Genomic DNA, 26,420 nt, shown 5'->3' on the forward strand with positions numbered 1-26,420 from the left:
TGGTTGTGGTAGGATGATTCAGTTGCCTGATAACTGCTGGGAAGAAACTGTCCCTGAATCTGGAGGTGTGAGTTTTCACAATTTGAAAGGTGAGTACCTTTCCTAATTTGAGCAAGGCCATTCTTACTATTGAGGGAGTACAGCATAAGTTCACCAGGTTAATACCCGGGATGGCGGGACTTACGTATGATGAAAGAATGGGTCGACCGGGCCTGAATTCGCTGGAATTGCGAAGGATAAGAGGGGATCTTTTAGAAACATATAAAATTCTTAAAGGAGTGAAGGGTAGATGCAGGAACAATGTTCCCGATGTTGGGGGAGTCCAGAACCAGGGGTCACAGTTTAAGAATAACGGGTTAGGCCATTTAGGACACAGAGGGAAAACTTTATCACGCAGAAAATCTGTAGAATTGTCTGCCACAGAAGGCAGTGGAGGACAATTCACTGGATGTTTTCAAGTGAGTGTTGGATGTTGGTCTTAGGGCTAACAGAATCAAGGGATATATGGAGATAGCAGGAATGGGTATTGATTTTTGGATGATCAGCCAAATTCATATTGAAAGGTGGTGCCGGCTTGAAGGTCCATATGGCCTACTCCTGCACCTATTTTCTATGTTTCTACATCATGGTGAGTCCAGCACTCGTTGACGTCTGGTCCTGAAGAAGGGTCCTGAACCAAAACGTCACCCACCCATGTTCTCCAGAGATGCTGTTCGACCCGCTGAGTTACTCCAGCATTCTGTTCCTTCATAGTCTAGCTGGTGTCTTGCCTATATGAATGAGCTACATTGCCAATCCACACAAGCTCCAACTTTGCTGTCAACATGAAACTGTTGACAGTTCAAGAAATGAAATACGTTGATGAAACCCGAGTGATGGACAAGATAATGCTTCACAGGAGAAAGTTAAATCTACATTGAATTAAACCCCACTTGTAGAAACTAAACTAAAGGAAGATGTTTACAAAAGTTATGAGTTTGATTCTATTACTCCAGAAGTGAAGGGCAGGTGGGGGAGAGTCTAAGGCAATTACACCCCTTCATTTGATCAATACAGGGGATAAGGGGTTGTCTTAATCTACTTAGAACTGTCAAGAAATAAAAGGCAAACAATATTAAATCTCAAGTGTTTTCGTGTCGAGATACAGTGTGGCAACGGGCCCTTTGGCCCACCGAGTCCATGCCGACCAGTATTCACCTGTACACCCGCCCTATCCTACACACTGGGGACTTTTTACCAAAGCTAATTAACCTACAAACCTGCACGTCTTTGGGGTGTGGGAGGAAACCGGAGCACCCATAGAAAACCCACGCGGGTCACGGGGAGAACGTACATACTCTGTACAGACAGCACCTGGGTCTCCGGCGCTGTGAGGCAGCAACTCTACCGCTGAGCCACACTACCTTGTTGGGGAAAAATACTTAAAAAGCAGCAGAATATTTTTGACATTTACCAAATAAGAGTTGTCTATAGTCAAAGTGTGTGCAGTTTGTTCCTGGCACAAAAATACTTCTGCTTTATCAGTTTCACACTTAACTTTATAAACCTAAAGACTCCATTGTTGGAATGCAATTCAACATTTGGCAAATCTGAACACCTTAACAGACAGATTTAAAGCACACAGAGGGATTACTGGAGTACATTTTCCCTTTGTAGTCCCTGAGAAATCAGTGGCTGTGGCAGAGGGTTGTTCTGATGTTCTAAGCCATGCCAATCCAGATATGATTGAATGACGGAGAGGACTTGATGTGCCAAATGGAGAAGGAACATCTCATTGGCTTTAAAGTTTGCAGAGGGCTAACATATAACTTTCTTAGCATCAAGTGAATTGTTCAGCATGGTGGCGCAGCGATAGAATAAGAGTTGCTGCCTTACAGTGCCAGTGACCTGGGTTCGATCCTGACTACGTGTGCTTGTAGTTTGTACGTTCTCCCTGTGACCCGCGTGGGTTTCCTTTGGGTGCTCTGGTTTCCTCCCACATTCTAGAGATGTGCCGGTTTGTAGGTTAATTGACGTCTGTAAATTGCTCCTAGTGTGAAGGATATAGGACTAGTGTACAGGTGATCGTTGGTTGGCGTGGACTCGGTGGGCAGAAGGGCCTGTTTACACGCCATCTCTCTAAAACAAACTATTGCCGTTACCTCGTTGGTCTCAGTTTAACATTGCTTGTGAAAGTCAGCAAAGTGCAAGATTCTTTCTATAGCCCTCAGACCAGTGAGCCCATGTGTTCATATCTTTAACCAGACAATCAGAACCTTTTTTAGTTTAGTTTAGAAATACAGCACAGAATCAGGCCCTTCAGCCCACCGCGTCCACGTCAACCAGCGATACCCGTGTATTAAACTACCCCGCACACACTAGGGACAATTTACATTTATACCAAATTAACCTACTGTCTGGACTGACATCTTCAACCTGTCACTTTCCCAAACAGTTGTTCCCACGTGCCTTAAAACAACCTCCATCGTGCCGGTACCAAAACACTCGACTGCGGCGAGCCTTAATGACTTCCGCCCAGTTGCACTTACTCCCATCATCACCAAGTGCTTAGAGAGGCTGGTCCTAGCACACCTCAAAGGCTGCCTACCTCCCACACTGGACCCCTATCAGTTTGCCTACCGCAAGAACAGGAGTACGGAGGATGCCATCTCAACGGCACTTCACTCCGCCCTCTCCCACCTCGACAACAGAGACATCTACGTGAGAATGCTGTTCATCGACTATAGCTCAGCATTTAACACCATTATCCCCTCAAAACTGATCACCAAACTCAGCGACCTGGGGATCGACCCCTCCCTCTGCAACTGGATACTGGACTTTCTAACTAACAGACCCCAGTCTGTTAGGTCAGACAACCACACTTCAACCCTCACCCTGAACACCGGCATTCCATCTGGCTGTGTGCTGAGCCCCCTCCTCTACTCCCGCTTCACCTACGACTGCACACCTGTACATGGTACTAACACCATCATCGAGTATGCAAATGATACAACAGTGATCGGCGACAACGATGAGTTGGCCTTTAGGGAGGAGATCCAGCTCCAAGCAGCATTGTGCGCTGACAACAACCTGGCCATTAACTCCAAGAAGACCAAGGAGCTCATTGTGGACTACAGAAGGTCTAGGGGTGGCACGCACACCCCCATCCATATTAACGGGACGGAGGTGGAACGTGTTTCCAGCTTCAGGTTTCTGGGGGTCAACATCTCCGATGACCTCTCTTGGACCCACAATACCTCAACACTGGTCAAGAAGGCTCACCAGTGTCTCTTCTTCCTGAGGAGACTAAAGAAGGTCCATCTGTCTCGTCAGATTCTGGTGAACTTCTACTGCTGCACCATCGAGAGCATCCTTACCAACTGTATCACAGTATGGTATGGCAACTGCTCTGTCTCTGATCGGAAAGCACTGCAGAGTGTGGTGAAAACTGCCCAACGCATCACCGGTTCCTCTCTCCTCTCCATTGAGTCTGTCCAAAGCAAGCGATGTCTGCGAAAGGCGCTCAGCATTGTCAAGGACTGCTCTCACCCCAACCACAGGCTGTTTACCCTCCTCCCATCCGGGAGGCGCTACAGGTCTCTCCATTACCGGACCAGCAGGTCCAGGAACAGCTTCTTCCCTGCGGCTGTTACACAACTTAACTCTGCACCTTGGTGATTGCCAATCACCCATCCCGGACACTCCTTCCCCCAGAACAATTGCACTACTGCTACTGTATGTACATATATATATTTTACTGTTCCATTATTCTATGTTCGCTCTTCTGGGTGAGATGCTAACTGCATTTCGTTGTCTCTGTACTGTACACTGCACAATGACAATAAAGATTGAATCTGAATCTGAAACCTGCATGTCTTTGGAATGTGGGAGGAAACTGAAGATCTCGGAAAAAAACCCCATGCGGGTCAAGGCGGAAATGTACAAATCTGTACTGACAGCACCCGTAGTCAGGATCGAACCCGGGTCTCTGGCACTGCAAGCAGTGTAAGCCAGGAACTCTACTGCTGTGCCATCGTGCCCGCCCCTTTTTCCCAGGACTGAGATGGAATACTAGAGGGCATAGCTTTAACGAGAGTGGGGCAAAGTTTAAAGATGTGTGGAGCAAGTTATAAGAGGTTAGAGTGCACCTTGAGTGTGTTGCCAGGGGTGGTGGAGGCAGATACAACAGTGGCATTTAACAGGTTTTTGCATAGGCAGGAAATGGAGGGATAATGATAATGTACAGACAGATAAGAGTTGGCAGTGGTGTTATGTTTAGCACAAACATTGTGGGCCGAAGGGCCTGTTCCTGTGTTGTATTGTTCTATGTTCTATACCTCAGGTTATCAATCTTTACCTTTAACAAAGGGTTTAGTGGGGAAGGGAATGAAATGAGTTAAGATAAGCTGATTTAAACTTTAGGGATATAGTGCGGAAACAGGCCCTTTGGCCCACCAAGGTGCAGAGTTAAGTTGTGTAACAACCGCAGGGAAGGAAACCACACCGACCAGTGATCGCCCCGTACACTAGCACTACCCTGCGCACTAGGGACAATTTACAAATTTTCCGAAGCCAATTAACCTAGAAAACCTGCAGGTCTGTGGAGTGTGGGAGGAAACCGGACCACCTGGAGAAAACCCACGCTGTCACAGGGAGAAGGTACAGGCAGCATCCCCGGTCAGGATTGACCCCGGGTCTCTGGCGCTGTAAGGCTGCAACTCCACCGCTGCGCCACCGTGCCACCCAAATAGTTGCACATCAGATTAGACACGTTAGGAAGAAGAACGTGTCCAACATTGTAGATTCTATTGCGGAGTTCGATTACTTCAGGCATATATAAATGCTAGACGCAGTTGTTATAACCATATAACAATTACAGCACGGAAAACAGGCCATCTCGGCCCTACAAATCCGTGCCGAACATTTATTTTCCCCTAGTCCCATCTACCTGCACTCAGACCATAACCCTCCATTCCTTTCCCGTCCATGTACCTATCCAATTTATTTCTAAATGATAAAAGCGAACCTGCCTCCACCACTTCCACTGGAAGCTCATTCCACACAGCTACCACTCTCTGAGTAAAGAAGTTCCCTCTCATGTTACCCCTAAACTTCTGTCCCTTAATTCTCAAGTCATGTCCTCTTGTTTGAATCTTCCCTACTCTCAATGGGAAAAGCTTATCCACGTCAACTCTGTCTATCCCTCTCATCATTTTAAAGACCTCTATCAAGTCCCCCCTTAACCTTCTGCGCTCCAAAGAATAAAGACCTAACTTGTTCAACCTTTCTCTGTAACTTAGTTGCTGAAACCCAGGCAACATTCTAGTAAATCTCCTCTGTACTCTCTCTATTTTGTTGACATCCTTCCTATAATTAGGCGACCAAAATTGTACTTGTAACAGATTGGTAAAAGGAACCCTAAGAAGGAGAAATAATCATTCACTCCTCCTGCCACCTTTAACCTTGGCAAGTAGGATAGGAGGCACAGGTCAGTGGGGTCGAATGGCCTGATTTGCACAATCTAAATGGAGCATTCTACTGGGGTCACCAAACCCACAAAGTGTCTCGACCCGAAAACACATTCATTCCTTCTCACCAGAGATGCTGCCTGTCCCGCCGAGTTACTCCAGTACTTTGTGTCTATCTCTGGTGTAAACCAGCATCTGCAGTTCCTTCCTACACATTTTGAACATGGTTTGAATGTTTACCTCATGCATTCCAAAAGATTTGAGGCAGACATTACTGCTTCAGTTCGAGCAGAGAGTTCAGTTTCTACTTGGCACTTGACCAAAAACCAGAAGGTATTTTACTTGCCTAAATGTCTCACCCAGCTAGATTTTAAAATAAGCCTGCATTCTTCAACGTGGGTGGTTTAAGTGGAAAACTACAATTCTGAACTAGGAATCATCCTGTATTAGTCACTAATGGCTGCATGCTACACTTGGGAGTTTTGTCTTCTTAAAAACATCTGTCACTTCCACAGAAACTTTGAGTGTACCTACTTGGGGATTTTCACTGAACCTTGGCTTACAGCACAAGACCCTGTCTTGAGCATAACTCTTGGATTTAAGCAAGCTCATCACACAATTTCCCCTGCAACCACAGGAGATGGAACACCTGTCCCTACACAATACACAACAGACAATAGGTGCAGGAGTAGGCAATTCCTGCCCTCCCCATATCCCCTGACTCCGCTATCTTTAAGAGCCCTATGTAGCTCTCTCTTGAAAGTATCCAGAGAACCGGCCTCCACCGCCCGCTGAGGCAGAGAATTCCACAGACTCACCACTCTCTGTGACAAAAAGTGCTTCCTCGTCTCCGTTCTAAATAGCTTACTCCTTATTCTTAAACTGTGGCCCCTGGATCTGGACTCCCCCAACATCGGGAACATGTTTCCTGCCTCTAGCGTGTCCAAACCCTTAACAATCTTATATGTTTCAATAAGAACCCCTCTCATCCTTCTAAACTCCAGAGTGTACAAGCCCAGCCGCTCCATTCTCTCAGCGGGAATTAACCTTGTAAACCGACGCTGCACTCCATCAATAGCAAGAATGTCTGTCCTCTAATTAGGGGATAAAAACTGCACACAACACTCAAGGTGTGGTCTCACTAGGGCCCTATACAACTGCAGAAGGACCTCTTTGCTCCTATTCTCAACTCATCTTGTTATGAAGGCCAACATGCCATTCGCTTTCTTCACTGCCTGCTGTACCTGAATGCTTACTTTCATACTGATGAACAAGGAACCCCAGATCCCTTTGTACTTCCACTTTTCCCAACTTGACACTATTTAGATGGTAATCTGCCTTCCTGCTTTTGATACCAAAGTGGATTACCTCACATTTATCCGCATTAAACTTCATCTGCCATGCATCAGCCCGCTCCCCCAACCTGTCTAAGTCACCTTGCATTCTCATAGTTCACACTGCCACCCAGCTTTGTGTCATCTGCAAATTTGCCAATGTTACTAATGCTACAAATTAGCTAATTTGCTAATCATCCAAATCATTGGAAATAGCTGCGGTCCCAGCACCAAGCCTTGCGTTACCCCACTAGTCACCGTTAATCCCTACTCTTTGTTTCCTGTCTGCCAACCAATTTTCTATCCATGTCAGCACTCTACCCCCAATACCATGTGCCCTAATTTCGCCCACTAATCTCCTATGTGGGACTTTATCAAATGCTTTCTGAAAGTCCAGGTGCACTACATCCACTGGCTGTCCATTGTCCATTTTCCAAGTTACATCCTCAAAAAATTCCAGAAGATTAGTCAAGCATGATTTCCCCTTCGTAAACCCAAGCTGACTCGGACCGATCCTGTTACTGCTATCCAAATGTGCCACTATTTCATCTTTCATAATTGACCAGCGTCTTTCCCACAACCAATGTCAGGCTAACTGGTCTATAATTCCCTGTTTTTGCTCTCCCGCCTTTCTTAAAAAGTGGGATAACATTAGCAAACCTTCAATCCACAGGAACTGATTCTGAGTCCATAGACCATTGGAAAATTACCACCAATGCATCCACGATTTCTAGAGCCACTTCCTTAAGTACCCTGGGATGCAGACCATCAGGCCCTGGGGATTTATCAGCCTTCAGTCCCATCAGTCTATCCAACACCATTTCCTGCTTTATGGGGATTTCCTTCAGTTCCTCTGTCACCCCAGATCCTCTGGCCACTACTATATCAGGAAGATTGTTTGTGTCCTCCTTAGTGAAGACAGATCCAAAGTACATGTTCAACTCATCTGCCTTTTCCTTGTTCCCCATAATAAATTCACTTTTTTCGGTCTTCAAGGGTCCAACTTTGGTCTTAACTAAATTTTTCCTCTTCACATACCTAAAGAAGCTTTTACTATCCTGCTTTATATTATTGGCTAGCTTACCCTCGTACCTCATCTTTTCTCCATGTATTGTCTTTTTAGTTATCTTCTGTTGTTCTTTAAACATTACCCGATCCTCTTGCTTCCCGCTCATCTTTGCTACTTTGTATTTCTTCGCTTTAATTTTCATACTGTCCCTGACGTCCCTTGTCAACCATGGTCTCCCCTTTCTCCCCTTGGAATCTTTCGTCCTCCTAGGAATGAACTGATCCTGCACGTTCCGTATTATTCCTAGAAATACCTGCCATTGTTGTTCCACTGTCATCCCTGCTAATGTATCTTTCCAGTCAACTTTGGCCAGCTCCTCCTAGTCAGTTGAGCTAGTGTCTAAATATACACACAGATGCAGCATAGAGTCATAGAGCTGTATCGCAATGGATATAGGCCCATTGGCCCAATGCATACATGCTGACCAAGTTGTCTATCTGTGCCAGTCCCAACTGCCTGCACCTAACCCATGTCCCTCCATACATTTTCTATCCATAATATTGTGGACAAACTTGATGTTTTGATGAAAAAGCAGAAAGACAGAGAACTGTAGGAATTGTGTTTGATTCAGAAATATTGATAAAGATATCTGCGTCTTTGTGCACTAATCACTGAAAGCAGACATGTGATGCAGAATGCAGTAAGTAGGCAAGTGATATTTGTTGCTCTTCTCTTCTGGAGTTGTTGAGCACAGTAACAAGATGTCTTGTTGCCATATTACAGGATATTCCTGAGACCACTCCTTGTGTGCTGTTTTGTTCTCCTTACCCGAGAAAGGGTTTTCCAGCCACAGAAGGAATTTAGCCAAAGCTCACCAGACTAATTCTTGGAATGGCAGGGCTAACGTGTGAGGAGAGGAGGAGCCACTGGGCCAGTAGTCACTGGAGATTGGAAGACACGAACGGGACCACACTAAATCAAGAAAAAACCTCAGAAAAATGTCTTCATTCTGAATATAGTGATCCTTTAAAATTCACCCCACGGAAAAAGTGGTAGATGACAATGAACTGAATCCAGTTAAGTAGGGGATAGTTTTTTTTTTACACAAATGGCATCAATGATTATAGGGAGAGAATTGTAATATGGGGTTGACAGAGAAGGTTGTGTTGGATGATGGAACGGGCTCAAAGTGCCAAATAATTCACTCCTGCTCCTCTTTTGCATGTTTCAATAAGTAAGTAAGTAAGTAAGTAAGTTTATTGGCCAAGTATTCACATACAAGAAATTTGCCTTGGTGCTCCACCCACAAGTAACAACATGACATACAGTGACAGCTACAAATGACTCAGAAAACACTAAACATTAATAATAATAAAACATTAATGATAAAACACCATTGATCAAGCATGTGAACCAACAAAATACCAGATCAAAGGGAGGCTACAGATTTTTAGCTGTTGAGTAGAGCAACTACTCATGGATAAAAACTGCTTTGACAGTCCGGAGTCGCCTTCCAGAGGGAAGTGATTCAAAGAGTTTGTGGCCAGGGTGAGAGGGGTCAGAGATGATCTTACCCGCTCGCTTCCTGGTCCTTGCAGTGTACAGTTCATCAATGGAGGGAAGGTTGCAGCCAATAACCTTCTCTGCTGATCGGATGATTCGCTGCAGCCTCCAGGTCTCGTGCTTGATGGCTGAGCCAAACCGGACCATGATGGAGAAGGTGAGAACAGACTCTATGATGGCCGTGTAGAATTGGACCATCGTTGCCTGTGGCAGATTGTGCTTCCTCAGCTGCCACAGGAAATACATCTTCTGTTGTGCCTTTTTCACTGTGGAGTCGATGTAGCCCCCCACTTATGGTCCTTGGAGATGATGGTTCCCAGGAACTTAAAAGACTCCACAGATGTGACTGTGGTGTTGCTGATGGTGTGGGGGTGAGGGGAGGGGGAGCTCTCCTAAAGTCTACATTCAATTCCACTGTCTTAAGAGCATTAAGCTCTAGGTTGTTGCTACGGCACCAGGACGCCAGCTGTGACACTTCCTGTCTGTAGGCCGATTCCTCCCCATCCTGGATCAGTCCAATCAGGGTTGTGTTGTCCGCAAACTTGAGAAGCTTGACAGAGGTGTCTGTGGAGGTGCAGTCGTTTGTGTAGAGAGAGTAGAGGAGAGGAGAGAGTACGCAGCCTTGCGGTGCTCCTATGCTGAGCGTTTACGAGTCCGAGATGTGCTTTCCCAGCCAAAGTAAGCCAAATGGGCACTGGAGGGTGAAGGGTTGGAAACTAAGACCCTTGGACAGGTGAGTGGACAAGACAGGTTTAGAGGGGAGAATGGACCACAAGTGTGTGGGCCTTTGGTACCTTCTCAAGATGGCGTTATGAATGGCGAGACCCTAACAAGATGGCCGCCATCAACCCCTCACAAAGATGGCCGCCGGCATCCGACCAATCAGCGGTGCCGACCTCACCTGCCCTCACCAAGATGGCCGCCCCGGACCGAGTCTCCCCGTCGACCGCATGAAAATGGAGGCGGAGAAGCGGCAGTTGGTGACGTCGCTGCGGACGGAGCTGAGGTAAATAATGTTGTAAATGAGCGGGAAGTGTGGGATCAACATGAGGTCAATGACCACATCATCTACAGTACAGTACATGTGTGTGTGTGTAGGGTCAACATGAGGTCAATGACCACATCATCTACAGTACATGTGTGTGTGTGGGGTCAACATGAGGTCAATGACCACATCATCTACAGTACAGTACATGTGTGTGTGTGTGTGTGTGGGGTCAACATGAGGTCAATGACCACATCATCTACAGTACAGTACATATGTGTGTGGGATCAACATGAGGTCAATGACCACATCATCTACAGCACATGTGTGTGTGTGGGGTCAACATGAGGTCAATGACCACATCATCTACAGTACATGTGTGTGTGTGGGGTCAACATGAGGTCAATGACCACATCATCTACAGTACATGTGTGTGTGTGGGGTCAACATGAGGTCAATGACCACATCATCTACAGTACACGTGTGTGTGTGTGTGGGGGGTCAACATGAGGTCAATGACCACATCATCTACAGTACATGTGTGTGTGTGGGGTCAACATGAGGTCAATGACCACATCATCTACAGTACACGTGTGTGTGTGGGGTCAACATGAGGTCAATGACCACATCATCTACAGTACATGTGTGTGTGTAGGGTCAACATGAGGTAAATGACCACATCATCTACAGTACGTGTGTGTGTGTGGGGTCAAACTCGTTATAAATAAACCAGACTCACCCTCTTATTCACTCAGGTCAATAACTGAGGTTATAAATAAATAAATAAATCAGCAGCGGAATCAGCGAAATAAATAAACCCGGTAAATCTGGGGGAGAGAAAGAGAGCTGAGGTCAATCTCCACATAAACTACACGTCTGGGGGAATAAAACTGGTCTGGGGTCAATAATATAAACTCACTGTCTGGAGCAGCGTCCTGAGATAAAACACGTTATAAACATCTCCCTCTGTCTGGCTCCCAACCTTCCTCTCTGTAAATAATCAATAAATCACCAAATAAACTACACGTCTGGGAAAATAAACCCGGTCTGGGGTAAAACTGGGGTAAATAATGTTATAAACACACGGGAACAAAATACACAAACAGCCCCATAGCCATCAGGCTATTGAACTCAACTCAACCAAAATTCTGAACATTAATAGCCCATTATCCGTTTATTTGCACTTTATCTGTTTTATTTATTAATGCGTGCATATATTTATACAATGGTATATGGACACACTGATCTGTTCTGTATTCATGCCGTCGATATTCTGTTGTGCTGAAGCAAAGCAAGAATTTCATTGTCCAATCTGGGACACATGACAATAAACTCTCTTGAATCTTGAATAAACCCGGTCTGGGGTAAAACGGAGGTAAATAATGTTATAAACACACAGGGGAGCGGAATAAACCCGGTCTGGGGTAAAACTGGGGTAAATAATGTTATAAACACACAGGGGAGCGGAATAAACCCGGTCTGAGGTAAAACTGGGGTAAATAATGTTATAAACATACAGGGGCGCGGAATAAACCCGGTCTGGGGTAACACTGAGGTAAATAATGTTATAAACACACAGGGGAGCGGAATAAAGCCGGTCTGGGGTAAAACTGGGGTAAATAATGTTATAAACACACAGGGGAGCGGAATAAACCCAGTCTGAGGTAAAACTGAGGTAAATAATGTTATACACACACAGGGGAGTGGAATAAACTCGGTCTTGGGGTAAAACTGAGGTAAATAATGTTATAAACACACAGGGGAGCAAACTAAAACCGGTTTGGGGTAAAACTGAGGTAAATATAGCAATGGTGCAACATTTTGAGATTTATAAAATCAAGTCTACAATTTATCCCATCAGATAAAGCATAAAAAGAAGTTCAATTTGACACCTAATTCACTTTCATATCTTCAGTATTAAAAAGGTTATGGCCATTTTCATACTCGGAAATTAGCATCTTGTTCCCTATTGCTTTTCCATTGACTTAACACAAAAGCTGTGATCAAGGACAGTCAAAAGCCCATAACGTTCTTAAAAATTAAGAGAACTGAAATAAATGTTCAGTTATTATAGATTGAAGCATTCTGAGACAAATATAAAACATCTTACTTGGATGACCTGAAATTAAAGCATATAATTAGTTAGTTACCTAATTGCAGCTAATTACAAAATTCAATTACTAGATCTAAACATCTATCCATTTCTTAAGAAAAGATTAACATTTTTAAATAGCCTAAGTGTCCAAATAGCATTCACACAAGAATTCACGATATAACATGATTTTTAAATCTCATTGTCATGAATTTATAGGCCAAATGGAAGGAATTTAATGTTTAATTCACATAAATTAATGGCCATTTTAATCATCTTGCGAGTGGGTTTTTGTGGAACGCGATCGATTGGAACGTTGCGGTTTGCAGTGAATTTGAACCCCATATCGGCAGGAAAAACACTGCCTGTTCATATGAGGTCATAATCACATTTTCGCCAATGAAATTTAGATTAAAGTAATACTAAGAAGCAAGTTTATATGTAAAATATACGACTTACCTTATGTTTTGTCCCCTGCGTGAGATCCGTCCCGTTGTCGGCGTTAGAAGTCGCCTTTTTATTTTACTCCAGCGATTAAATTGTCCCGTGATTTTTTTTTTAAACTTCTGAGAACGCAAGTTGGAAAGATTTTTCAGCATCAGGTAGCAGCCCAAGAAAATATATCTCGGACAGGCGCACACGGCCAGTGGCAGAACTGCAGCGCCGCTGAAGGCAAGTATTGTAACATACCTATAATATAAACTCACCGTCTGCAGCAGCGTCCTGAGATAAAACACGTTATAAACATCCCCCTCTCTCTGGCTCCCCCTGGGTGCAAAGGGAGGGGGGAGGATTCAAGGGGGAGTGGGTTTGGTGCCGAGGGGGATGAATGGAAAAGGGGGGCATGGAACTGGGGGGGAGAGAGAGAGGGTCAAGTGAGTCAAGGAAGGGGGTAGGGAGCCAGGTGGGGGTGGGTTCACATTGTTTGGGGGTGGGGAGGAGGGGGGAGGGAGCAAAGGGGGGTAAGGAGCAGGAGGCGGCGGCAGGGGTAAGGGGCAGGGAGACACAGGGGGGGTCACATTGTTTGGGGGTGGGGAAGGTGTTGCAGTTTAGGAAGTCAAACCAGGGCAGGGTCTTCACTGAATGGCGGGGCGCTGGGGGAATGCGTGGGGCAGATGGATCTAGGAGTGCAAGTGCGAGTTGGGCCGATGGGCCTCTTTCCAACGCTGTATCACTCTATGAATCTATGACAAAGTGCTGGAGTAACTCAGCGGGTCAGGCAGCATCTGTAGAGAAGTTAGACACAAAGTGCTGGAGTAACTCAGCGGGAGAACGCCAGCTGAACCGCGGGGCTGGAGACCGCCAGCTGAACCACGGGGCTGGAGACCGCCAGCGGAGCCGCGGGGCTGGAGACCGACAGCTGAACCACGGGGCTGGAGACCGCCAGCTGAACCACGGGGCTGGAGACCGCCAGCGGAGCCGCGGGGCTGGAGACCGCCAGCAGAGTCGCGGGGCTGGAGACCGCCACGGAGGTGCGGAGCAACGGAGCGGCAGAACACCAGTGTGCACCAAGCCAGCTCGGCCGACTGGAAGCACCAACAGACGGCGACGCGTACGAAAGCACCGCCGGGGACGCAGAGGTGGGTTACAGGCCAGGTTAAAGCTAGCCCCACACAGGCTAGCGATTCCTAGCCTTTTCCTCGTCAACGTGCGCTCACTGGCAAACAAAATGGACGAACTCCGGCTAAGGATCACCTCCCACAACTGGATCAAAGACTGCAACATCCTAATCTTCATGGAAACATGGCTCAACATGGACGTTCCTGATAGCGCCATCCAGCTAACAAGGCGTCATTTACTCCGAGCGGACAGGACAACAGACACCGGTAAGACCAGAGGTGGGGGTCTGTACATTTATGTAAATAAAGCATGGTGCACGGACTCCACCATCATCGAGAGTCACTGCTCAGCTAACCGTGAGTTCCTCTTGGTTAGATGCAGACCGTTCTATCTGCCCAGAGAGTTTACCTCCACTGTTGTGACTGCAGCCTATATCCCTCCTGATGCTAATGCCAAGCTTGCAATGAAAGAACTGCATACTGCCATTAGCAAACAACAGACTCACAACCCCGAGGCAGCCTTCATTGTTGCGGGTGACTTCAATCACTCCAACCTGAAGACTGTACTCCCCAAATTCCACCAACATGTCCTTCCCCACTGGAGAAGACAAGACACTGGACAAAGTCTACACTAACATGGCTGAAGCTTACAAAGCCGTCCCCCTCCCCCACCTTGGTCAGTCTGATCACCTCTCATTGTTCCTGCTCCCTAAGTACTCCCCACTCATCAGACGGGTTAAACCCACTGTGAGGACAGTTAAAGTCTGGTCAGAGGAGGCGGACTCCACACTTCAGCAGTGTTTTGGACAGACTGACTGGAAGGCGTTTGCAGCCCAGGCCACTCTTGACTCCCACACGGACATTGATTCCTATACATCCTCTGTTCTGGACTATATAAACTCCACCATCAATAGTGTCACCTCCCTCAAACGGGTGACCATATTCCTGAATCAGAAGCCATGGATGAACAGCGAGGTCAGGCTACTGCTGAAAGCATGGGACACCGCTTTCAGGTCAGGCGATGCTCGAGCCTACAGTTCATCCAGGGCTAACCTGAAGAAGGACATCAAGAAGGCCAAGCACTGTCATAAGCTCAGGATTGAGGAGCACTTCAACAACAACTCCGACCCCCGACGCATGTGGTAAGGCATCCAGGCCATCACGGACTATAGACCCACCAACACCAACACCACCCCTACATCCAGCAACGCAGCTGACAGAGTCTGGACTGACATCTTCAACCTGTCACTTGCCCAAGCAGTTGTCCCCACGTGCCTTAAAACCACCTCCATTGCGCTGGTGACAAAACACTCCACTGCGGCAAGCCTCAACGACTTCCGCCCAGTTGCACTTACTCTCATCATCACCAAGTGCTTCGAGAGGCTGGTCCTGGCACACCTCAAAGGCTGCCTACCCCCCACATTGGATCCCTATCAGTTTGCCTACCGCAAGAACAGGAGTACAGAGGATGCCATCTCAACGGCACTTCACTCCGCCCTCTCCCACCTCGACAACAGAGACACTTACGTAAGAATGCTGTTCATCGATTATAGCTCATCATTCAACACCATTATACCCTCAAAACTGATCACCAAACTCAATGACCTGGGCATCGACCCCTCCCTCTGCAACAGGATACTGGACTTTCAAACCAACAGACCCCAGTCTGGTAGGTTAGACAAGCACACCTCTTCAACCCTCACCCTGAACACTGAGCCCCCTCCTCTACTCCCTCTTCACCTACGACTGCACACCTGTACATGGCACTAACACCATCATCAAGTATGCAGATCATAGAACATTGATTGGCCTCATCAGCAACAACGATGAGTCGGCCAACAGGGAGGAGGTCCAGCTCCTAGCAGCATGGTGCACTGACAACAACCTGGCCCTTAATTCCAAAAAGACCAAGGAGCTCATTGTAGACTTCAGAAGGTCTAGGGGCAGCACGCGCACCCCATTCCACATTAACGGGACGGAGGTGGAACGTGTTTCCAGCTTCAGGTCCCTGGGGGTCAACATCTCCGATGACCTCTCTTGGACCCACAATACCTCAACACTGGTTAAGAAGGCTCACCAGCGTCTCTTCTTCCTGAGGAGACTAAAGAAGGTCCATCTGTCTCCTCAGATTCTGGTGAACTTCTACCGCTGCACCATCGAGAGCATCCTTACCAACTGTATCACAGTATGGTACGGCAACTGCTCTGTCTCCGACCGGAAAGCACTGCAGAGGGCGGTGAAAACTGCCCAACGCATCATCGGTTCCTCACTCCCCTCCATTAAGTCTGTCCAAAGCAAGCGATGTCTGCGAAGGGCGCTCAGCATCGTCAAGGACTGCTCTCACCCCAACCACAGACTGTTTACCCTCATCCCATCCGGGAGGCACTACAGGTCTCTCCGTTGCTGGACCAGCAGGTCCAGGAACAGCTTGTTCCCTGCGGCTGTTACATTACTTAACTCTGCACCTCGATGATTGCCAGTCACCCCCTCCCCCGGACACTCCTTCCCCCAGAAAAAGTGCACTACTATGACTGTATGTACGTATATATATTTATTGCTCATTATTCTATGTTCGCTCTTCTGGGGAGATGCTAACTGCATTTCGTTGTCTCTGTACTGTACACTGCACAATGACAATGAAGTTTGAATCTGAATCTGAAGGCAGGAACACCAAGCACATTTACACTGGGTAGAGCTGGACAGTCATTGTTCCACCGTTCCTCAGAGTCAGAACCAAGCCTCCTCATAAACACACCGACCACCACCCCAGTCACAGATTCTGGCCCCTGGATCTGGACTCTTCACTCAGGGGAAAAAACAGTAGACACGAGTGATAAATTCTCACGTACTGACAATGGAACAAGTAAATATTTACCAGCAGCATAAAGTAACATAACATGCAGCAATTATCCAATCTGTGGACATTTCATTCAGCTCACCCCTCATTCCACAAACGCACGAAAGACCAGTCACTACATACGACAAACCTGCAACCAGTCTAATTAAATGTTATGTTATGTTAATTCCTCATTTAGGACAGGAGACCAAATGTTACCTTTACTCCAGGTGTGTCTGTACCAAGGCTCCATGATAATTGTATAAAAACATTCACACAATACAGCATTGCTGCTGAATTGTCAGCTGGAGAGGATGGCCTCAAATATCACCACATCTGCCACCATGTTGTCACCCACCCACACTGTCCCCACCTTCCTGAAATCTCTCCGCAACCTCTCCTGTGCCCTCTCTACACCCTCCGCGTCCCAGCCCAGCACACCTGCACCCTCTAAGTCCCAGCCTTGCCCACGTGCACCCTCTCTGCACTCTCTCCACTCTCCTGTGCCCTCTCTGCACCCTCCACGCCCCAGCCCTGCCCACGTGCATCCTCTATGCACTCTCTCCACTCTCCTGTGCCCTCTCTGCACCCTCCACGCCCCAGCCCTGCCCACGTGCATCCTCTCTGCACTCTCTCCACTCTCCTGCTCCCTCTCTACATCCCCTCCACTCTCATGAACCCTCTCTACATCCCCTCCATTCTAACGAACCCTCCCTGCACCCTCCACACCCCGTCAAATAGTGAAAGGCTTAGATAGAGTGGATGTGGAGAGGATGTTTCCACCAGTGGGAGAGTCTAGGACCAGAGGTCACAGTTTCAGAATAAGATGTACCTTTAGAATGGGATGATGAGCAATTTCTTGAGCCCAGGGTGGTGAATCTGTGGGATTCATTGCCACAGACGGCTGTGAAGCCCAAGTCAGTGGATATTTTTAAGACGGAGCTTGCCAGATTCTTGATTTGTGTGTGGGTCAAGGTTGTGGAGAGAAGGCAGGAGAATGGGGTTGAGAGAACGGCAGAACTAGAGGGCTCTGTTCCAAAATAAGGTCACCAAACAAGTGTAGCTCACTCCTGTTTATTTATCTTCAATTGTGTTTCAGGCAGAGATTCATGTTTTTTTTTGTTTCACTTACTAATTGTGTGTTTTTACCAACTCTATTCTTCAAAGGCTGATGGTGAATTTGAGTTATGCTGAAGGCACAATTGCATATAATGTTTATAAGAAATGAGGCAAAGAGCCATGTGAGCCGTTAGGAGAGAGGTTCAAATCAGATCAGCCATGTTGTTATTTAATGGTGGGATATTCTTGTTAGGCCGAGGTGCAACTTCTCTGCTGATTAATATGGTTGAATAAAAGCCTTAGACGAGTAAATTAAATTAATAGAGTAACCCGGCAAAGCAGACTAGAAATCAAAGAAGGGTCTCAAACCGAAACGTCACCCATTCCTGCTCTCCAGAATTGTTGCCTGAGTCACGGATCTTTCTGTCCTTGGCCTCCTTCACTGTTAGAGTGAGGCATAAAGCAAATTGGAGGAACAGCACCTCATATTTGGCTTGGGCAGCTTACACTCCAGCGGTATGAATATTGCCTTCTCTAACTTTAAGTAACCTATGCTTTCTCTCTATCTCCATCCACCCCCCTTCCTATTTCACCGACCAGTCTGACTGTCCCCGTGATTAAATTATATCACTGAAAGTTTCTTTGTCACCTTTTCCCAATTAACAATGATCTTTTCTACATTTTCCTTGATCCCTGTCCCCTTTGATGTCTCGTTTAAACACCTTACACTTCCTTATCTCTGTGTCTCCCTCCCCCCTGACTCTGAAGAAGGGTCTCGACCAGGAAGGTCACCCATTCCTTCTCTCCAGAGATGCTTCCTGTCCTGCTGAGTTACTCCAGCACATTACATGACAAATTACATTAATATTTGCTTCCATCTGGGCTTTTATTGCCACCTTCCAAGGTCGAGCAGGTGATGAATGTCAGTTTCCATTAATTAAATATTATCCATGTATGGGATGCATTGGATGTGATGTGTTGCTGTGGTCGGGGGTGGGGATTGAACCTGCCGCACTGGGCGGTGATGCGCTGATTGGCCCCGCCCCCATGCGCTGTCAATCACCGGGCAGCTTCGTCATCGCTCTCCTGAGGCGCGCCCTTTGCGCGTGCGCGTCACGCAGGCACGGAGATGGTTTGACGGCCGCGCGCGCCGCCACCGGTCACCTGATCCTCCAACCGCCAGCGCACGCTGCGCCCGCCCCTCTGTTCCCCCCCCCCCCCCCCTCTGTTCCCCTCCTCCCCCCCCCTCTGTTCCCCTCCCCCCCCCTCCCCTCCATCCCACCCTCACTGCACCAAACAACAACAAAAAATACACCCGGAACCAACATCCGGCGTTTCGCCCTCCACCCGGAAGCCTGAGATCCGCCGTCCCGCTGTGCCAGCGCCGGTGCGCCGCCCTAAAGCGTCCCTTCTCCCTCCGCAAGCGCCCTTGTGGACAAGCGCAAAGATCCTATAGCTTCTCAGCTTCTTTCCACAGGCAATAAGACTGATTAACGGACTTTGTCCCCTCCTATAAGATCTTTGGACAAGCGGTTCGCCAGCCAACCGGAAGTGGTGCGGGAATGGTGTGAAGAGCAGGTAAGGGCAAAGTATATAGAGGAGCTTCTCTAGTATCTTTGGGTAAGGGTGACAGCGCTGCCATGCAGCGGGGGAGGCAGCAATGCAGCCAGTGATGCATGCATTCCCTTGAATGCAGCAGGGGGAGCATGCACAGGCACTGGCAGGCGGTTCCCCACACTTTATAACTAACCATGAATTCACACTTAATGTGGCCCTGCAGGCTGGTATCTGTCTCATTTCCAAAGCATTTGCCCCAATAACTCCCCTAAAGTCACCAAGCCGACCTTGCGGGGCAACGGCGTGGATGTGGGGAGCCCAGAGCGTCCGGAAAACGCCCTTCGGCCCATTTCACTACTGCTAGCCCACACTTGGCATTGACTGAATTGGACCTTTCTGAATTTGTAGTCAGCAGGGCAGTACTCTGCCTATCGCCAACTTACTGAGTCCACTCCGCCTTGCAACCATGGCTGACCTATTTCCCCCCCTCTCTCCCACTCTCTCTCCCCCCGCCCCTCTCACACCCTCTCTCTCTTCCCCCCACTTCTCTCCCTCCCTCTGCCTCTCTCTCTCCCTTTCTCTGCCTCTCTCTTTCTCCCTCTCTCTGCCTCTCTCCCTGCCTTCCTCTCCCCCTCTCCATCTCCTCTACCTCTCTCTCCCTCCCTCTTTGCCTCTCTCTCTCTCCCTCTCTCTCCCCTTCTCCCCCTCTCTCTCTCCCCCTCTCTCTCTCCCCCTCTCTCTCTCCCCCTCTCTGCCTCTCTCTCCCTCCATCCCTAGTGAGATCACACTTGGAATATTGTGTGCAGTTTTTGCCTGTTGGCCTTCATAACAAGAGGAGTTGAGGAGTAAAGAGGTCCTTCTGCAGTTGTACAGGGCTCTGGTGAGACCACATCTGGAGTATTGTGTGGAGTTTTGGTCTCCTAATTTGAGGAAGGACATTCTTGCTATTGAGGGAGCCCAGCGTAGGTTCACCAGGTTAATTCCAGGGATGGCGGGACTGTCATATGCTGAGAGAATGGAGCAGCTGGGCTTGTGCACTCTGGAATTTAGAAGGATGAGAGGGTATCTTATTGAAACATATAAGATTATTAAGGGTTTGGGCATGCTAGAGGCAGGAATCATGTTCCCGATGTTGGGTGGAATCCAGAACCGGGGCTACAGTTTAAGAATAAGTGGTCGGCCATTTAGGACTGATATGAGGAGAACCTTTTCCACCCAGAGAGTTGTGAATCTGTGGGATTTTCAGCCTCAGAGGGTGGTGGAGGCCGGTTCTCTGGATGCTTTCAAGAGATCCGGTTCTCTGGATGCTTTCAAGAGGACTCTTAAAGATAGCGGTCAGGGGATATGGGGAGAAGGCAGGAACGGAGTACTGATTGGGGAAGATCAGCCATGATCACATTGAATGACGGTGCTGTCTCGGAGGGCTGAATGGCCTACTCCTGCACCTGTTGTCTATTATCCAGTGAAGGTGATTTCACTTGTTGTTAGACAAAAATGCTGGAGAAACTCAGCGTGTGAGGCAGCATCTATGGAACGAAGGAAATGGTTCTTGAGTCTGAAGAAGGGTCTCGACCTGAATCGTCACCTATTTCTTCGCTCCGTAGATACTGCCTCACCTGCTGAGTTACTCCAGCATTTTGTGTCTACCTTCGATTTTCGAGAGAGAGGAGAGGGAGAGAGAAAGATAGAGGAGAGGAGAGGGGAGAGAGAGGGATGAATTTTAAAGGAATTGCAGTTTTCACTTTCGAAGCAGATTTGCAAGTTTGACCCCAGCATCTGAAGATGGGGCTCGACCCGAAATGTTGCCTATTTCCTTCGCTCCATAGATGCTGCCTCACCCGCTGAGTTTCTCCAGCATTTGTGTCTACCACCTATTAAATTCAATCGTTAGTTAACTTCAGAGTGGTGGCATTCTTGCGTGCGCGCGTGGAGGGCGTGCGTATGTGTGGGCACACAATACTCCAGGTGTGGTCTCACCAGGGCCCTGTACAACTGCAGAAGGACCTGTTTGCTCCTAGACTCAACTCCTCTTGTTATGAAGGCCAACATGCCCAAACTGCACACAATACTCCAGGTGTGGTCTCACCAGGGCCCTGTACAACTGCAGAAGGACCTCTTTGCTCCTATACTCAACTCTTTCTCTGTTTTCTTTAGTGTCCTTTCCAAATAAAATGAAAACATCTTTTACACTTTGTGGACAACTTGATGTTTGAATTATGTTCTTCAATCAGTTTAGTCCAGTTAGTCTAGAGATACAGCGCAGAAACAGGCCCTTCGGCCCACTGAGTCCGTGCCGGCCAGCAATCGCCCGTTCACACACTAGTTTAGTTTAGAGAGACAGCACGAAATCAGGCCCTTTGGCCCAACGTGTCCTTGCCGACCAGCGATCCACGGACACACACACACACACACACACACACACACACACGTCAATTAACCTACAAACCTGCACGTCTTTGAATTATGGGAGGAAAACGTAGTGCCCGGAGAAAACCCACGCAGGTGACGGGGAGAGAACGTGCAAACTCCGCACAGACAGCGCCCGTGGTCAGGATCGAACTGGGGTCTCTGGTGCCGTGAGGCGGAAACTCTACCGCTGGGCCACCGTGACGACCAGAGAGGGAGGGAGAAGTGAATACTTCGCTCTCCCTCGTCCCTCATCCCTCTCTCTCTCCCTCTATCTCTCCCTCATCCCTCTCTCTCTCCCTCTATCTCTCCCTCTATCTCTCCAAAACTTCCTCAAAACGTTCTCAAAAGTTTCTCAAAATTTTTTCGCCATTGTCGGGGTCTGAAAACGACCGCTATAGACGGCACTATGTACAGCCTCCCCCCCCCCCCCCCACAAATAACTGGGTGTTTTCCACCGAGACAAAAGCCTAGACTGAGGTGAATGCTAGTTTCCCTAACGAATCTAATTCAAGAAATGCCTCAATATTATAGGCAGTTAATAACAGTGAACCTTGCGATTCCAACAAGAGGCAACCCTGAGTCACCAGAAGCTTCACTCACTGACAGGTCAGACCAAGTTCAGGGACAGATTTCTTTCTCTAAAAATCACCCATAATTTTTGATAACAATCCTGGTCATTTCATTGATAATTGATTTCAATCCTTATCGGGTCATAAGGTCATAATTGTAGAATTAGGTCATTCAGCCCATTAAGTCTACTCCTCCATTCAAGCATGGCTGATCTATCTCTCACACCTAACCATATTTTCTTGCCGTCTCCCCATAACCTCCAACTCCTGTGCTAATCAAGAATCTATCCATCTCTGCCTTAAAAATATCCACTGACTTGAGTTCCACAGCTTTTTGTGGCAAAGAATTCCACAGATTCTCCCCCTTCTGAATAAATACATTTCTCCTCATCTCCTTCCTCAAAGAACGTCGTTTAATTCTGAGGCTATGACTTCTGGTCCTAGACTCTCCCACAGGTGGAAACATCCTCTCTAGATCCACATTATACAGGCCATTCACTAGTCGGTATTTCAATGAGGCCCCCCCTCATTTTTCTAAACTCCAGTAAGTGAAGGCCCAGTGCTCATCGTAGGTTAGAACATAGAAACATAGAAAATAGGTGCAGGAGAAGGCCATTCGGCCCTTCGAGCCAGCACCGCCATTCAATATGATCATGGCTGATCATCCAACTCAGTATCCCGTACCTGCCTTCTCTCCATACCCTCTGATCCCATTAGCCACAAGGGCCGCATCTAACTCCCTCTTAAATATAGCCAATGAACTGGCCTCAACTACCCTCTGTGGCAGAGAGTTCCAGAGATTCACCACTCTCTGTGTGAAAAAAAGTTTTCTCATCTCGGTTTTAAAGGATTTCCCCCTTATCCTTAAGCTGTGACCCCTTGTCCCGGACTTCCCCAACATCGGGAACAATCTTCCTGCATCTAGCCTGTCCAACCCCTTAAGAATTTTGTAAGTTTCTATAAGATCCCCTCTCAATCTCCTAAATTCTAGAGAGTATAAACCAAGTCTATCCAGTCTTTCTTCATAAGACAGTCCTGACATCCCAGGAATCAGTCTGGTGAACCTTCTCTGCACTCCCTCTATGGCAATAATGTCCTTCCTCAGATTTGGAGACCAAAACTGTACGCAATACTCCAGGTGTGGTCTCACCAAGACCCTGTACAACTGCAGTAGAACCTCCCTGCTCCTATACTCAAATCCTTTTGCTATGAAAGCTAACATACCATTCGCTTTCTTCACTGCCTGCTGCACCTGCATGCCCACTTTCAATGACTGGTGTACCATGACACCCAGGTCTCGCTGCATCTCCCCTTTTCCTAGTCGGCCACCATTTAGATAATAGTCTGCTTTCCTGTTTTTTGCCACCAAAATGGATAATCTCACATTTATCCACATTATACTGCATCTGCCAAACATTTGCCCACTCACCCAGCCTATCCAAGTCACCTTGCAGTCTCCTAGCATCCTCCGCACAGCTAACACTGCCCCCCAGCTTAGTGTCATCCGCAAACTTGGAGATATTGCCTTCAATTCCCTCATCCAGATCATTAATATATATTGTAAATAGCTGGGGTCCCAGCACTGAGCCTTGCGGTACCCCACTAGTCACTGCCTGCCATTGTGAAAAGGACCCGTTTACTCCTACTCTTTGCTTCCTGTTTGCCAGCCAGTTCTCTATCCACATCAATACTGAACCCCCAATGCCGTGTGCTTTAAGTTTGTAAACTAATCTCTTATGTGGGACCTTGTCGAAAGCCTTCTGGAAGTCCAGATACACCACATCCACTGGTTCTCCCCTATCCACGCTACTAGTTACATCCTCGAAAAATTCTATAAGATTCGTCAGACATGATTTACCTTTTGTAAATCCATGCTGACTTTGTCCAATGATTTCACCACTTTCCAAATGTGCTGCTATCCCATCTTTAATAACTGACTCTAGCAGTTTCCCCACTACCGATGTTAGACTAACTGGTCTGTAATTCCCCGTTTTCTCTCTCCCTCCCTTCTTAAAAAGTGGGGTTACGTTTGCTACCCGCCAATCCTCAGGAACTACTCCCGAATCTAAAGAGTTTTGAAAGATTTTTACTAATGCATCCACTATTTCTGGAGCTACTTCCTTAAGTACTCTGGGATGCAGCCTATCTGGCCCTGGGGATTTATCGGCCTTTAATCCATTTAATTTACCCAACACCACTTCCCGGCTAACCTGGATTTCACTCAATTCCTCCAACTCCTTGAGTCCCCTGCTATTTGTTTTATAGGTCCCCTGCACCTACATTTGTTTTAACTAATCTCTTTCTTTTCACATATCTATAAAAACTTTTGCAGTCAGTTTTTATGTTCCCTGCCAGTTTTCTTTCATAATCTATTTTTCCTTTCCTAATTAAGCCCTTTGTCCTCCTCTGCTGGTCTCTGAATTTCTCCCAGTCCTCCGGTATGCTGCTTTTTCTGGCTAATTTGTACGCATCATCCTTCGCTTTGATACTATCCCTGATTTCCCTTGTTATCCACGGATGCACTACCTTCCCTGATTTATTCTTTTGCCAAACTGGGATGAACAATTTTTGTAGTTCATCCATGCAGTCTTTAAATGTCTTCCATTGCATATCCACCGTCAACCCTTTTAGAATTAATTGCCAGTCAATCTTGGCCAATTCACGTCTCATACCCTCAAAGTTACCTTTCTTTAAGTTCAGAACCATTGTTTCTGAATTAACAATGTCACTCTCCATCCTAATGAAGGACTCAACCATATTATGGTCACTCTTGCCCAAGGGGGCACGTACAACAAGACTGCTAACTAACCCTTCCTCATTACTCAATACCCAGTCTAAAATAGCCTGCTCTCTCGTTGGTTCCTCTACATGTTGATTTAGATAACTATCCCGCATACATTCCAAAAAATCCTCTTCCTCAGCACCCCTGCCAATTTGATTCACCCAATCTATATGTAGATTGAAGTCACCCATTCATCCAAATCATTGATGTATATTGTAAATAGCTGCGGTCCCAGCACCGAGCCTTGCGGTACCCCACTAGTCACTGCCTGCCATTCTGAAAGGGACCCATTAATCCCCACTCTCTGTTTCCTGGCTGCCAACCAATTTTCTATCCATGTCAGCACTCCACCCCCAATACCATGTACCCTAATTTTACCCACTAATCTCCTACGTGGGACCTTATCAAAGGGTCTCTGAAAGTCCAGGCACACTACATCCACTGGCTCTAGTTTGTCAATTTTCTGAGTTACATCCTCAAAAAATCCCAGGAGATTAGTCAAGCATGATTTCCCCTTCGTAAATCCATGCTGAATCGGACCGATCCTGTTACTGCTATCCAAATGTGTGGCTATTTCATCTTTTATAATTGACTCCAGCATCTTCCCCACCACCGATGTCAGGCTAACTGGTCTATAATTCCCCGTTTCTCTCTCCCGCCTTTCTTAAAACGTGGGATAACATTAGCTACCCTCAAATCCACAGGAACTGATCCGGAGTCTATAGAACATTGGAAAATTATCACCAATGCACCACGATTTCTAGAGCCACTTCCTTAGGTACCGTGGGATCATCAGGCCCTGGGGGTTTATCAGCCTTCCATCAGTCTATCCAACACTATTTCCTGCCTAATGTGGATTTCCTTCAGTTCCTCTGTCATCCCAGATCCTCTGGCCACTACTATATCAGGAAGATTGTTTGTGTCCTCCTTTGTGAAGATGGATCCAAAATACCTGTTCAACTCATCTGCCATTTCCTTGTTCCCCATAATAAATTCAGGTGTGCAGGTGCAGCAGGCAGTGAAGAAAGCGAATGGTATGTTAGCATTCATAGCAAAAGGATTTGAGTATAAGAGCAGGGAGGTTCTACTGCAGTTGTGCAGGGTCTTGGTGAGACCACATCTGGAGTATTGCGTACAGTTTTGGTCTCCTAATCTGAGGAAAGACATTCTTGCCATAGAGGGAGTACAGAGAAGGTTCACAAGACTGATTCCTGGGATG

The sequence above is a fragment of the Amblyraja radiata genome, chromosome 16 (assembly GCF_010909765.2).
Source record: "Amblyraja radiata isolate CabotCenter1 chromosome 16, sAmbRad1.1.pri, whole genome shotgun sequence".
Lineage (NCBI taxonomy): Eukaryota > Metazoa > Chordata > Chondrichthyes > Rajiformes > Rajidae > Amblyraja > Amblyraja radiata.